Below are 13,178 nucleotides of genomic sequence, written 5' to 3'. Positions count from 1 at the left end.
ATTGATTTCATTTTGTTGGTCTGTGTCACTCATTGGTACTTTTTTAATTCGGTGTAGCATCGTTCTGAAATATGCCATTTTTTGTTGGCAGGGGTGGCAAGATGAGTTGCTAATACTGACATCTGTGGTGGTAGGTTTTCTGTAAATACTGAATTGATGTTTATTGTTACTATTGCAAATTTTCAGGTCAAGAAAGTTAATGCTTTTATTAGTTTCATGTTCAACTATGAATTTAATATTTTTGTGCATTTTGCTAAGATCTGCTGCTAATGTATCTATTTCATTGCTTGTACCATCAAAAAGCAGTATTGTATCATCAACATATCTTCTGTAGTATATTATTTTGTTTGAGATGTGCTGGTTGGCAGAAAAGAATTTTTGTTCTATATGGTTGATGTAGATGTCAGCCAATATCCCAGCTAAGCTACTTCCCATCGCCAAACCATCATGTTGTTGGTACAGTTTGTTGTTGAAGCTAAAGTAATTATGCTCTAGAATAAGTGAAAGTATTTCTATGAGTTCACAGATCTCTGCTACACTAATTTTCTTATATTTAAGCAGATTGTTTCTTATAATGTTAATAGTAGTAGTAGTATAAGGGTTGTGTGGGCGCACGACAGCAAAGTCTTCAGCGCCCGTTCAGTATCATAGTGAGACGGGTGTCAAGAAAAAAACTCAGAATATTTACATATAACGGAACAGAAAACACGGGGAACAATCATTGAAAAAATATGTGCTCACCCACACCGAAGCGTGGGATGAAGCTGGGCGTCAGCAGTAAAACATGGACAACACGGGAAGAAAAAGGTCGAGGGTGCTAAAACAATGTAGCAGATGGAAGTGGCTGGCTGACCGCAAGGAAAAAAGGGAGGAGTCAGCCACTCTGCAATACACTAACACCTCCAGCCTAAAAGTTTAGGCCAGAGTCCAGACGCATCACAAAACTTTAAAACCCTAGACACACACGTCTCATCGTTAGCTAAAACACAAGGCAGATCCCCATCAACTTGTGCTTCTGCCCTTGCATCGCGGTATAAAATGCAGTCTGTTAAAATGTGCCGGACAGAGATGTGCACACCACAAGCATCACAAAACGGAGGATCCTCCCGCCGTAATAAATAGCTATGTGTCAGAGGACAGTGCCCGATCCGAAGACGTGTGAGCCCCACCTCTTCCCGCCTGAGCAGCCGGCAGGAGGAACGCCACGGCCGAGTGGTTGACTTTACCGACCGCAGTTTATTGGCCGTCACCGCCAGCCATTCGTCCTCCCACAACTCCATGCACTTCCTGTGGAGTGCAGCGATGACTGAATGCAAGGGGATATGACACTGGACCACATCCTGCTCTCTGCCTCCTTAGCAGCCCGATCAGCCTGTTCATTGCCCAATATGCCGACATGACCAGGCACCCAGCAGAAGGATACCTCTTTACCCCGCCGTTGGAGCAAGTACAGTTGGTCATGTATCAGCTGGACCATCTCCTCAGTCGGGTATAAGTTCTGCAGTGATTGCAAGGCACTAAGAGAATCGGAGCAGAGAAGAAATCGATCGCCCCGAACACGATGCATCTGCTCCAGTGCCTTCAGGATCGCGTGGAGCTCCGCTGCGAAAACGGTATATTCAGCAGGGAGGCGAATCCGGGTAACATGATCAGGGAACACCACAGAACAGCCGAGGAAAGTCCCCTGTTTGGAGCCATCAGTATAAACGACAGTGAAACCATGATGCACATCTAAAATGTTAAAAAACATAGATTGGAACGTAAAATTTGGTGTGTCAGCTTTCTTAAAATTAGTCAAATCTAAAATAAGTTTGGGTCTCCGGAGGAGCCAAGGTGGAGATCTGCTCCAACCGCGACGTAAAACATGAAGACCAGCCATAGACATCGCACCGAGGCAATCCTGTGCAATAGTCTCTTTTACAGGGTTGTTCGTGTACAGGTTGACTACGTCTAGTGATGCTAATTTAGCTGTTGGTGGGATGTGAATGTCTTTAATTAAGCTTATGAGTTCATGTGTGTTATGTATGGTGTAGTTATTTTCAAATGTATAGTATTTGGTAATGAGGTCTTTTAATTTACGGCTTGTGAAGTATGCAGGGCTGTTTCTTGAGTTAACAATCGGGCTAATGGGACAATTTTCTTTATGAACCTTTGGCTGTGCACGCAGTTTTGGTGCCGAGGGACTCATTGTTATGCAGTTACGTATTTCATATTTGTTCAGTAAAAAGTTACAGTTTTGTAGTAGCTTTCGGAGTTTAGTTTGGAATTTTACTGTAGGATCTGTTTTTATTTCAGTAATATTGTTGCTATGGAAAAAATTGCAAGGTTTTCTCTACATATTCTCTTTCATGCATTATGATTAAAGAATTTCCTTTGTCAGCTTTTACTATGAGTGCTTTACTTTCAGACAGTTTGCTGTTAATATTTTTCAAATCTTTAAGTTCAGTGTTTTTGTGGGTATTATTTGTTTGAAGTTATTTCATTATCAGCATAATTACTTTAGCTTCAACAACAAACTGTACCAACAACATGATGGTTTGGCAATGGGAAGTAGCTTAGCTGGGATATTGGCTGACATCTACATCAACCATATAGAACAAAAATTCTTTTCTGCCAACCAGCACATCTCAAACAAAATAATATACTACAGAAGATATGTTGATGATACAATACTGCTTTTTGATGGTACAAGCAATGAAATAGATACATTAGCAGCAGATCTTAGCAAAATGCACAAAAATATTAAATTCATAGTTGAACATGAAACTAATAAAAGCATTAACTTTCTTGACCTGAAAATTTGCAATAGTAACAATAAACATCAATTCAGTATTTACAGAAAACCTACCACCACAGATGTCAGTATTAGCAACTCATCTTGCCACCCCTGCCAACAAAAAATGGCATATTTCAGAACGATGCTACACCGAATTAAAAAAGTACCAATGAGTGACACAGACCAACAAAATGAAATCAATATAATTAAAACAGTTGCTCATAATAATGAATATAAACCCACAATAATAGAAAAACTCCACAACAAAATGCAGACAAAGCCCACAGATCCACTTCACAGCAGTCACTTCAAGCCAAATCAGTGTGCCACTGAAGCCAAACCTAAATATGCTACTCTCCCATACATAGGCCCACTTTCATACCAAATAGCAAACTTATTTAAAAAGAAGAAAAATATCACAATCAGCTTTTCCACAAATAATAAATTACAACAAAAAGTAATACATGATGTAAACACCTCCAAGAGTCCCTACCGTAAATCAGGAATATACAAACTCAAATGTGATACATGCCCAAAATTCTACATTGGACAGACAGGCAGAAGTTTTGAAATTAGATACAAAGAACATATTGACGCTCTAAGACTTGGTAACTTGAACAAATCAGCATTTGCAGCCCATATTGCTGAAGAAAACCATTCAGTGGGAAACATTGATGACAACTTAAAGATTTTGCATCTAACAGAAAAAGGAGCCACTATGAATATATTAGAAGAATTAGAAATACACACACACAAAAACAGCACCCCAGACTATATCCTTAGCAAACAAACAGAGGTGGCTAACACCCCTTTCCTGAAAAATTTCCAAAAATTACTTTCCAGCCTCCAAAGCAAATAATATTAACACACCTATCTGCAGATCAAGTAGAAAATTTATATGTTACTATAATACTCATGCTGCCAAATGTAATAAAATAATATACTATTTTACCTATACAGTTCTAAATATATATAAAAGACTTTATAATTAAATTAGCAATAACAGATATAAAAAAATTTCAATCTCTCTGTACTAATGTAAAAGACATTACAGTTTTGTAAAAGAATATATGATCCTTTCCAAACATAGGACATCATTGTCAAATGTTACGATATATCATAGCATCTGTGACACCCATATGTTTGTAAACTCTTTGTATGTACCAAAACATGTGGTGCGTGGTTAGTATGATCTCAGCGACCAATCTAAAGTGTACAGTGAGAATTATTACGTGTGCAACAACGAGGATGCAGTGGAAATGCATTTACATCGATTGGATGAACGTTATGGAAACAATCACTCGAAACCGACGTTTCACGTAAGTCACATGCAACGAAAATCTGCAACGCAACCATCTGTGTGTGGCGTGTTTGTAATTATGTTTTATTTATATTTTAGGACAATTAATCTATAAAAAACACACCAAATGTCAGAAAGAAAGCGTGTAAACCGCCTGATGATGAATCGCAACGATTCGAAACCGGTAACGGTTTCCTTCGAATAAAGGAACTCAAAGTAAATGTGGCTGGTTGCTGTCCTAACACCATCAACAAGTTAGTTTCTTGTTGGTTGGTATTCTTGATATTCACAACAATCGGTTTACTTTTAGAGGAAGTGATTGTTGATGTCAGTCAGCTGTTATTTAACTTGTAAACTTGCAATGAGTTAGTGCAGTTCCCAACAAGTAGGCCTCCAGTAACTTTGGTGTCCTACACAGCAAAAACGAAACCAAGTAAAAACTTATTAATGTTGTCAACAGTGCATCAAGATAAAGGCACTGTTGGAAGAGAGAAGAATAAAACCGTGATAAATGCATATTATAATTCCACTAAAGGTGGAATTGATACCATTGATCAAATGGCACCTATATACACCTACAAGAGGGGAACAATGAGATGGCCTCTATCTGTATTTTACTCTCTCTTTGACATTTGTGCTATCAATGCAACGACCATATTCATCCAGCAACATCCAAGATGTAATGAAAAGAAACACAACGAACGGAAACTTTTATCTTCTGCAAGCTGGGATGGAACTAGTGAATTGCAGGTAGAAGAAAGAAGTGCCAATGCAAGAGGGTTATCTAACCAAATTGTTCAATCAATGGAGACTATTCTACAAAAGAAAATCAAAGAAGTGGCAACAGAAGAAGCACGTCAGGCTCCTGCAGGGAAAGGTCGGTGACATATTTGTCTAAGAAAAGCTAAAACAAACAAGCAGAAGTACAACAATCTAAGTAAACCAAAACAGTATTGTGGACAGTGTCATAAACATGTGTGTAACACATTAAAAAAAAATTGCGAAGTGTGTCTCTTGCCTTGAAATTGAGGACTCAGAGTAGTCTATTGTATATGAACACATCTTATTTTGTGTTGTAATATGTCAATTTTTTATTCACTCAATCCAATATTTATAACAATTAACAACATTTATAAACCGATGCCTTAGTTAAAATACATAAACCATTTTTGAAGTTGTAATTTTTCGTCAGTAAACTTATTTAATACCTGTGGGCTCGCCGAACCCCCCCCCCTCCCCCCTTAGGCATCCAAGTTAGAAAAAAAGGCTTGGGCGTCCTAGGGTTAAGTCCCATAGTGCTTGGAGCCATTTGAACCTGTTGTGGTGTCGTCCTAGTCATCGTGATACTGGCTGAGGTCGTCTCACAGCCTTCTCTGCTGTATCGCTCATACCGACGTGCAGGCACTTGATGTTACACCGGAACATTCCTCCCGTACAAAACGACGGACCGACGTCGTGTAGGGAGTGTGGTAGCGGCGGGGGAGGCCGGAGGGTGGACGCTGCGTTGGACTGGAAGTTGTGGCTGCAGTGGATGATGTTAAGCTTCCGGTCATATACCGCCATCCGGCCTTCGCTCAGGTGGAGACGTCATCCGGAAAACGACCAGAACAGTGTCAACGCGTCCACCCCCTGGATGCCAATAACCAGATGGGGAACGCGGCGGCTGCTGTGTGGGCGGGTCCAGCTTCATCGGTAGGACGAGAGGAGGCGGCGGAGGCTCCTTCCCCATCGGGTCGTCCAGCGGTGAATCTGGGGGAAGAGACACACAAAGATCATCGTGCACGTGACAGTGGCGAAGCTGACTGTCATGTCGGCGCTGCATCCCGTGGGACCTGTAAGGAGATACATGCAAGGGCCAAGTCGACGGTCGACCCAGCCTCGCGCCCACCGTCTGCTTGTGCTAAAAACTCTGTAAACCATATCATGCGGCGTGAAGCGATACTTGCAGCCTTCCAATAGCGCCGGATGATGAAGGTGGAGCAGTGTCCGATGGCGACGGAAGTGAAGCAATTCCTCCGGCGATCGTCCTTCTCGTTGATGCGAACGATAGCAGGGGAAAAACTGTTGCAATCCAATGTGTGCGCTGCGAAGTTTGGCCATCTGCTGCTAAAAGGTTCTGACATGACGTTCCGCTTTACGATTTCACGGCGGATGGAACGGTGCCCTAGTTAGATGCTGTATGCCATTACGTTCACAGAATTATTCAAATTCATTTGACGTGAACTGAGGTGCATTGTCTGACACTCTTACTTCAGTTAAACCTTCGAGGCAAAAAATAGAGGACAACAGCTGAACTGTGCTACGTGACGTTGTCATGTTCATTGGCACAGCAAAAGGAAACTAACTATACGAGTCAACCACAGTCAACCAACCAATGTTCCAAAAAGATCCGCCAAAGTACATGTGCAGACGTTACCGTGGTGTTTGCGACTTACGCCAAGCAGAGAATTTTGCAGCGGAGCGGACTGATTTTCAGTACATCCGTGACACTGTGACATCATCTGTTCTATTTGGGTGCCCATACCCTGCCAAGTACAGTGTCGACGAGCTAACTGTTTCGTACGAACAATCCCCGAGTGTCCTTGGTGAAGTAACTATTGCACTTCTTTTTGCAAAGGTTTCAGGATCAACACACGTGACTGTCCACTGTCATTCTGAACAAGCATCACACCTTTCTGTATAGCGAGGCTATCCAGACGTGCAAAGTATCGGCGCACTACAATTTATGCTATGTAAGGAACGAAGCCAAGATGTGCGAATGTATTTTAGCAAAATATTCAAATCTCAATAAGCTTCCGTGGACTGTGCAATTTTCCTATAGTTCGGGGGAAAGGATTGAAGTATTTCAGAATCGTGAGCATCGATGTGACAACAAGATGCATCAGAAGCGTCAAAGTCTGTATCAGGGCCAATCGGAAGAAGTGAAAGTACGTCTGCTTTATCATGTTGAGCTGTCGGACGATACACAATCTCTTACTGGTATTGGGACGACAACAAAGTCCATCTTTACAAATTTTTGGGCAGTTCGTATAGCAACCGGCTTCATCGGATGAAAGAAGGATTGCAGTGGCTTGTGATCCGTTACTAAGTAGAATTTTCTGCCGTACAAATAGTGGTGGAATTTGGGGAAACCGTACACAATTTCCAAAGCCTTTTTCTCAATTCGACTACACTTTTGATGTGAAAGCAATAGGCCTGTCTTTATCACCAATGCTATGCGAAAGCACTGCACTGATTCCGGAAGAGGAAGCGTCAACTTGTAATACAGCTGGTTTGTCAGGATCAAAGTGAACTAAGCATCGATCACTGAGCAATGCATCTTTAAGTTTTTGAAAAGCTACTTGGCACTCATCTGTCCAAACAAAGGGGACATTCTTGCGACGCAAGAGATGCAATGGAGCTGCGATATGAGCAACATTTCGTATGAACAGAATATAACAGTTCTTTTCCCCTAAGACTGACTACAATTCTGTAACATTGCGGGGAACTGGCAAATCTTGTATTTCTAGCAAATGCGACTGAAGAGGATGTACACCTTGACCAAGATACTGCAACTCAGGTTTTAAAAAATCGCACTTGTCCAGTCTACTTATGTCTACAAATGCATTAGATAACACGAAACAAAGCACGCAAATTTGCAATATGTTCTTCAGTGTACGACTTGCTAAGACAATATCGTCCAAATAGTTGGAACAGTTTGACACTTTTGCAGTCAGCTGTTCCAAATACTCATGGAAAATGGCGGGTGCGGATGCACTGCCAGAAGGCAGACGCAAATATTGGAACCAGCCCAAGTGAGTACTCACTGCACACACTTTTTGAGATTCTTTATCGAGCGTTATTTGAAGGTACGTGTCACGCAAATCAATTTTTGAAAAGTGGTGTCGAGCACCTAATCTGTCCATGAGATCCTTTGGGCGTAGCAATGGATAAGTATCAATCACAGCTCGTGGGTTGACTGTAGACAAACTCAACACAGATGAATGTGACCTGAAGGATTGGGGATCAAATCCAGGGGACTTGCCCATTGATTGACATGTATTGGTGCAATAGCTCCGCTGTCTTGCAATTCTTTAAGTTCAGCAGCGACTTTGCCCCGTAATGCAATGGGAACAGTTCTGGCTCGGCAAAAATCTCGACTGAGGATTGTCTTTCAGAGTAATTTGCGCAACAAAATTAGTAACTTCGGAATTCTTTTAGCAAGGTAGCTACACTGTCTTTTGCAATAATGCAGACACTGACAACACATTGTTCTGAACGTTAAAGCCAAAAATATAAATGGATTGAGGTCAAATATGTTTTCACAATCGCGTGATTGTAGCAATGTAAACGTCATTGTTTGGGTATGCGAGCGATACATGGCAGGCAAAGTACATTTTCCGAGAACGGGAATGTCTTGTCCATTATAAGACATCAGTTGCGTGCTAGTTTTAGACAGGCGTGGGGAGTTCATATGTGTGACGATTTAGCAATGTGACAGAGGCACCCGTGTCAAACTGAAATTTCCCACGTTTCCCACAGAGAAGCAATTGCACAAAATGTTTGTTGGACTGGTGTATCACTGAAGAAACTGCTCGTGTGCCAATTTTGCTAATGCCTGTTGCAGACTTTCAATATACCGTATTAAGGAGATGGCCTTGTGACGTTTTTTTTTGAGTGGGCCGTATTCTTATGTTTGTTCCGTTGCAAGCATACTAGTCCAGTGAAACTCTCAGAAGAAAAGCCTGTACCTTGCAAGAGGTGGGGTAGAAGATTATTTTTTTAACTCGTTCATATTATTGGAAAGGTTAGAAAACCAAGTTTTGCCAACAAAATTTCTCTTGGGAAAACTTTCTAAAGTCAAAAAATTTCGAAAATTTTGGACTTTTCAGTTTTTTCAAAATATCTCAGTTTCATTTGCTCCTATCGCTTTGACGTCTCTTTTCTTTTTTAAAGAGCACAAAATTCTCTGCAAATTGGATTCTAACCATTATTTTCTACTCCCAGTATCTAAGGCGCTACAGCGCGTCAAAAAATACCAATTTTCCAAATTTCGAGCAAAGTGGCAAATTACCGAACTTTTGAACACTGTTATTTCAGTTTCTATTTGTGTAGTATAAACATATTACTCATCATGTTATTCATTGGAATTTACCATCTCACTCTGCTGCAGGGCCAGGACAAACAGCATCATATTCAATAACTACGAACACATTCACGTCGGATTGCGTGAAGTTTATTTGTGTTACGATTTGTAATACGATTGCATGCAGGTGCTGTACATTTTCTACAGTTGATTGACGTTGATGATCAGTTATAAGAAAAAGTATGTAGGAATTGTTCTTTAGCGGACAAAAGCGTATTTATTCTTTGGTCGGCGGAAGGCTATTATTTCTGGTGATTGTTCACAGCGCGCTGACAGCTCTTAGCACTCAACAATAAGGGTCCTACAGTTTGGAGTCACTTCCATTCAGTATATGTTGTGGTGCTAAAAATGAGTATGTCTGACATGAATTTGTGTTTCATTTGCTAAAAAACTATGGTGAGTGGTGGACGCAATGTGAAAAAGAAAGCATTGAGCACACTTATCGATTGTAGTGTTAAACGCAGGGAGTCTGCTTCGTTTTTTGGAAACACTCAGTGAAGTGATGGTGCATGAAGCATGCTACAAGAAGTACGTTAATGAGAGAATGATAGCAGCTAGCCTTCGACATCCTCAGGAACCAACAGGCGTGCTACGTCAGTCGCAGGGAAAGGTCAGTTCAATTTCAAAGAGAAATGCTTCTTATGTGCAAAAGGGAATTCTGATGACTTTTTAACCAAGCAGTTAAGATTGTCATATGCCAAACGAAATTTTGTTTACAAAGTAATGACATTGGAAGTGCAATCGACAGTATTAGAACAGGCTAAACGACATGGTGATGAATTTGGTCAACAAGTGATAGAGCGGATTCAAAATGTAAATTATATGGTTGCTGCAGATGGGTGGTACCACAGATTTTGCTACAGAAAGTTCTTTCACCGTGTTTCAGCTACTGGACAGAAACGAGGTTACCGACCTGCAACACAAGTAGATGAAGGCATGGAGGCTACATTTGCCTACCTGGAAACCAGTACGGAAGAATGTCAGTTTTCTATGGACGATCTGTTAGAGCAAATACCCACATCACCTCGCCCTGATATTCGAACTGTCAAGGCTCGCCTTTTCCAGAAATATGGTGACGAAGTAGTGATAGCTGAAACAGCTTCAAAGCCAGCAGTCGTATGATTCCAAAATGTTGGGCACCAACTACTCAGTGAAAATTGGTACACCTAAAGAAATTCAGATCCTCAGCAAGAAAGAGTACGAATCGTCAAAGCAGCTGCAAATATATTAGACGATATAAGATCAGTAGTGTACGATATAAAACAGTACCCTCCCTCATGCTCATATCTGTCTCAAGTGCGCTAAAGTGCGATATTACAAGTATTACACACCCAGAACTGTCAACGTTTTTTAGTAACTGAGAATGCATTTTAATTGTAATAAAGCTACTTATTTTTAATGTCAACTGTGTGGCTTTTATACACCTAATTATACCTAATTAGGGTGCCTATTGCAGCTAATAATAGTTCAGTTTCCTGAGACAATTTATTGTGTGTGTGTGTGTGTGTGTGTGTGTGTGTGTGTGTGTGTGTGTGTGTCTGTCTGTCTGTCTGTCTGTCTATGTCTCTTAATTAAATATTTTTGCATTTATAGTTTTACAAATACCAGGGCTGAGGTGGCCCATATTGAACTTCAGATAGTGATGTAAGAATCACAATAGTTGGCTGCCCAGCAATCCTCATGTTGCATACAGAGAAACTGAATACCTGAAAGTGAGGTGGTAAATTCCAACATATAACATGATGTGTAAAGTATTTATACTACACAAACAGAAACTGAAAAAATAGTGTTTAAAAATAAGATATCTTGCCACTATGCTCAAAATTTGAACAATTGGTATTTTTTGAGGCGCTGTAGCGCCTTAGATATTGGGAGTAGAAAAAAATGGCAATAATCAAATTTGTAGAGAATTTTGTGCTCTTTAAAAAAGAAAATAGAAGTTGAAAGCGATAGGAGCAAAAAAATATATATATATATATATTCGAAAAATCTGAAAAAAGGCTGAAATTTTCGAAGTTTTTTGAATGCAGAAAGTTTTCCCAAGCGAAATTTTGTTGGAAAAACTCTGTTTTCTAATCTTTCCAACCATATGAACGAGTTGAAAAAATAAACTCTTCTACCCCACGTTTTGCAAGGTATATTTGCTATTTGACTGTACTAAACGGATTGTGCATGTCCTTTCTTGCCACAAGCGTAACAATGAACTTGTCGGGAGGGGAAGTCTTGGTGTTTGTGTCGTGTATAACACCAAAGGGCAAGACTTAATTCTGTTAACCTGTGTAGCCACCTGTTTAGCGAGCTGCTTACACGCCGTGGAATGGTGTTTACAAGGCAAAGCGAGTGGCGAGCTCAAGCTGCCACAGAACGGGCCATTTGCAAACAAGACAAATAGCTGGCTGCTCAAATTTATCGGTCGACAGGGCACCTGCATCATACTGACCTATTATCTGCATTACCTGCTGAAATAATGGATCAGACTGTTTCAAAATCTGCTCTCCGAGTTTGACATCAGGTACACTGTACACGATCACATCACGCAACACATCATCTGAATATCAATGTCACAAATTTCCAGCCATCCGGTTGCAAACAGAATTTAAAATTCTTTAACTAGTTCTCAACGCCAACTAGGGGCGCCTTCTTCAGAAGAAACTGTTACCTTACCTAACAAATCACAGGAAGGTACATTAGTAGCAGGTAGGCATTAGAACAAACACTTAATTTTCACAAATTAAATTGCCTAAAAATACATGTGGTTAAAAGGAAATTTGAGCGACATCGCTCTAGTCAAAACACTATAACCACAATGAAAACATTTCCACCTGAATACATAAGAGGAATAGACAATATTTTAAAACAATATATAAATTTGCTACTCTGGGCACTACAGTGATACAGAACACGAAGGAGTAACAGCGACAGCGCGAGCGGGCCGTAGCAAATGACGACGTGAACGTGATACAGCTCGCGCCATCTAGTAGCAGAATTTACAAAGGTTTAACAACATCTATACGAAATTAATATAATAGTGATTGACAAAGCATTTAGTCTGAAGGAGATAATGTTCAAGACGAAAACTGAAAACATTAAATATCTGAGTAAGATGGAAGCTAGTGGTTTTGTATCGGAAACAAATAAATGAAAAACAGTTCCGTATGACACGTAAATCTGCTGCAAGACATAATTTTACTCTTGCTAGAGAATTCGCTATTTTAATCGTTCATGGGAAGCTGAAACACAGATTTAATTTATAACAATTATTTTGACGATCTTTAAGATGTGTCATTTGGCTGCAAGGGTATTTGTGCAGAGCTCCAAATGCTATGAAAGCAAGGGGAGCAACACTGAGGAAAGTTACAAATTTGGCATATTTCACAAGTCTGTAGTGTTTAGCAGAGTGAGAAAACATGCAACTGTCAATACGAATAAAACGCAACCTGATTATCTGGATGGTACGGCAAACACTAATGTATTCTATCTTGTAAAGCACTCAGAGAAGCAGTTAATTACACTTGGAGCACCTACTAATTCTTCATTACTTCTTCGTAAATTCCTTATAAATGAAACTCGGAGAACAAAATAACAGAATATCAACAGTACAAAGTCCAAACAATGAATTAAACTGCAGTAGCTGTAACCGAATTGTACAGAATGAGAGAGAGTGACGGATGTTGACATGAACAGAGTGTGGTCTCTATTGGCTGGTGATGGTGCTATAATGACTTGAGACACAGCCGCTCTGGACACCACTGGTGGACTTGCATCTCTTATTGTGGACAAATCAAGGGCCACCGTCACTTGGCAGGGTGAAAGCCCCTCCCCCTCCACACCCACACACACATACACCCCCCCCCCTCCGCCCGAAAAAAACGCTATCATAATACGTAATGGAAGATGCCCAGAAGACTTCGAATGGTTCAAATGGCTCTGAGCACTAAGGGACTTAACTGCTGAGGTCATCAGTCCCCTAGAACGTA

This window comes from Schistocerca cancellata, chromosome 6 (assembly GCF_023864275.1).
Source record: "Schistocerca cancellata isolate TAMUIC-IGC-003103 chromosome 6, iqSchCanc2.1, whole genome shotgun sequence".
NCBI classification, from domain to species: Eukaryota; Metazoa; Arthropoda; class Insecta; order Orthoptera; family Acrididae; genus Schistocerca; species Schistocerca cancellata.
The sequence above is the reverse complement of the archived record's forward strand: the minus strand, read 5'-3'. Positions refer to the sequence as shown.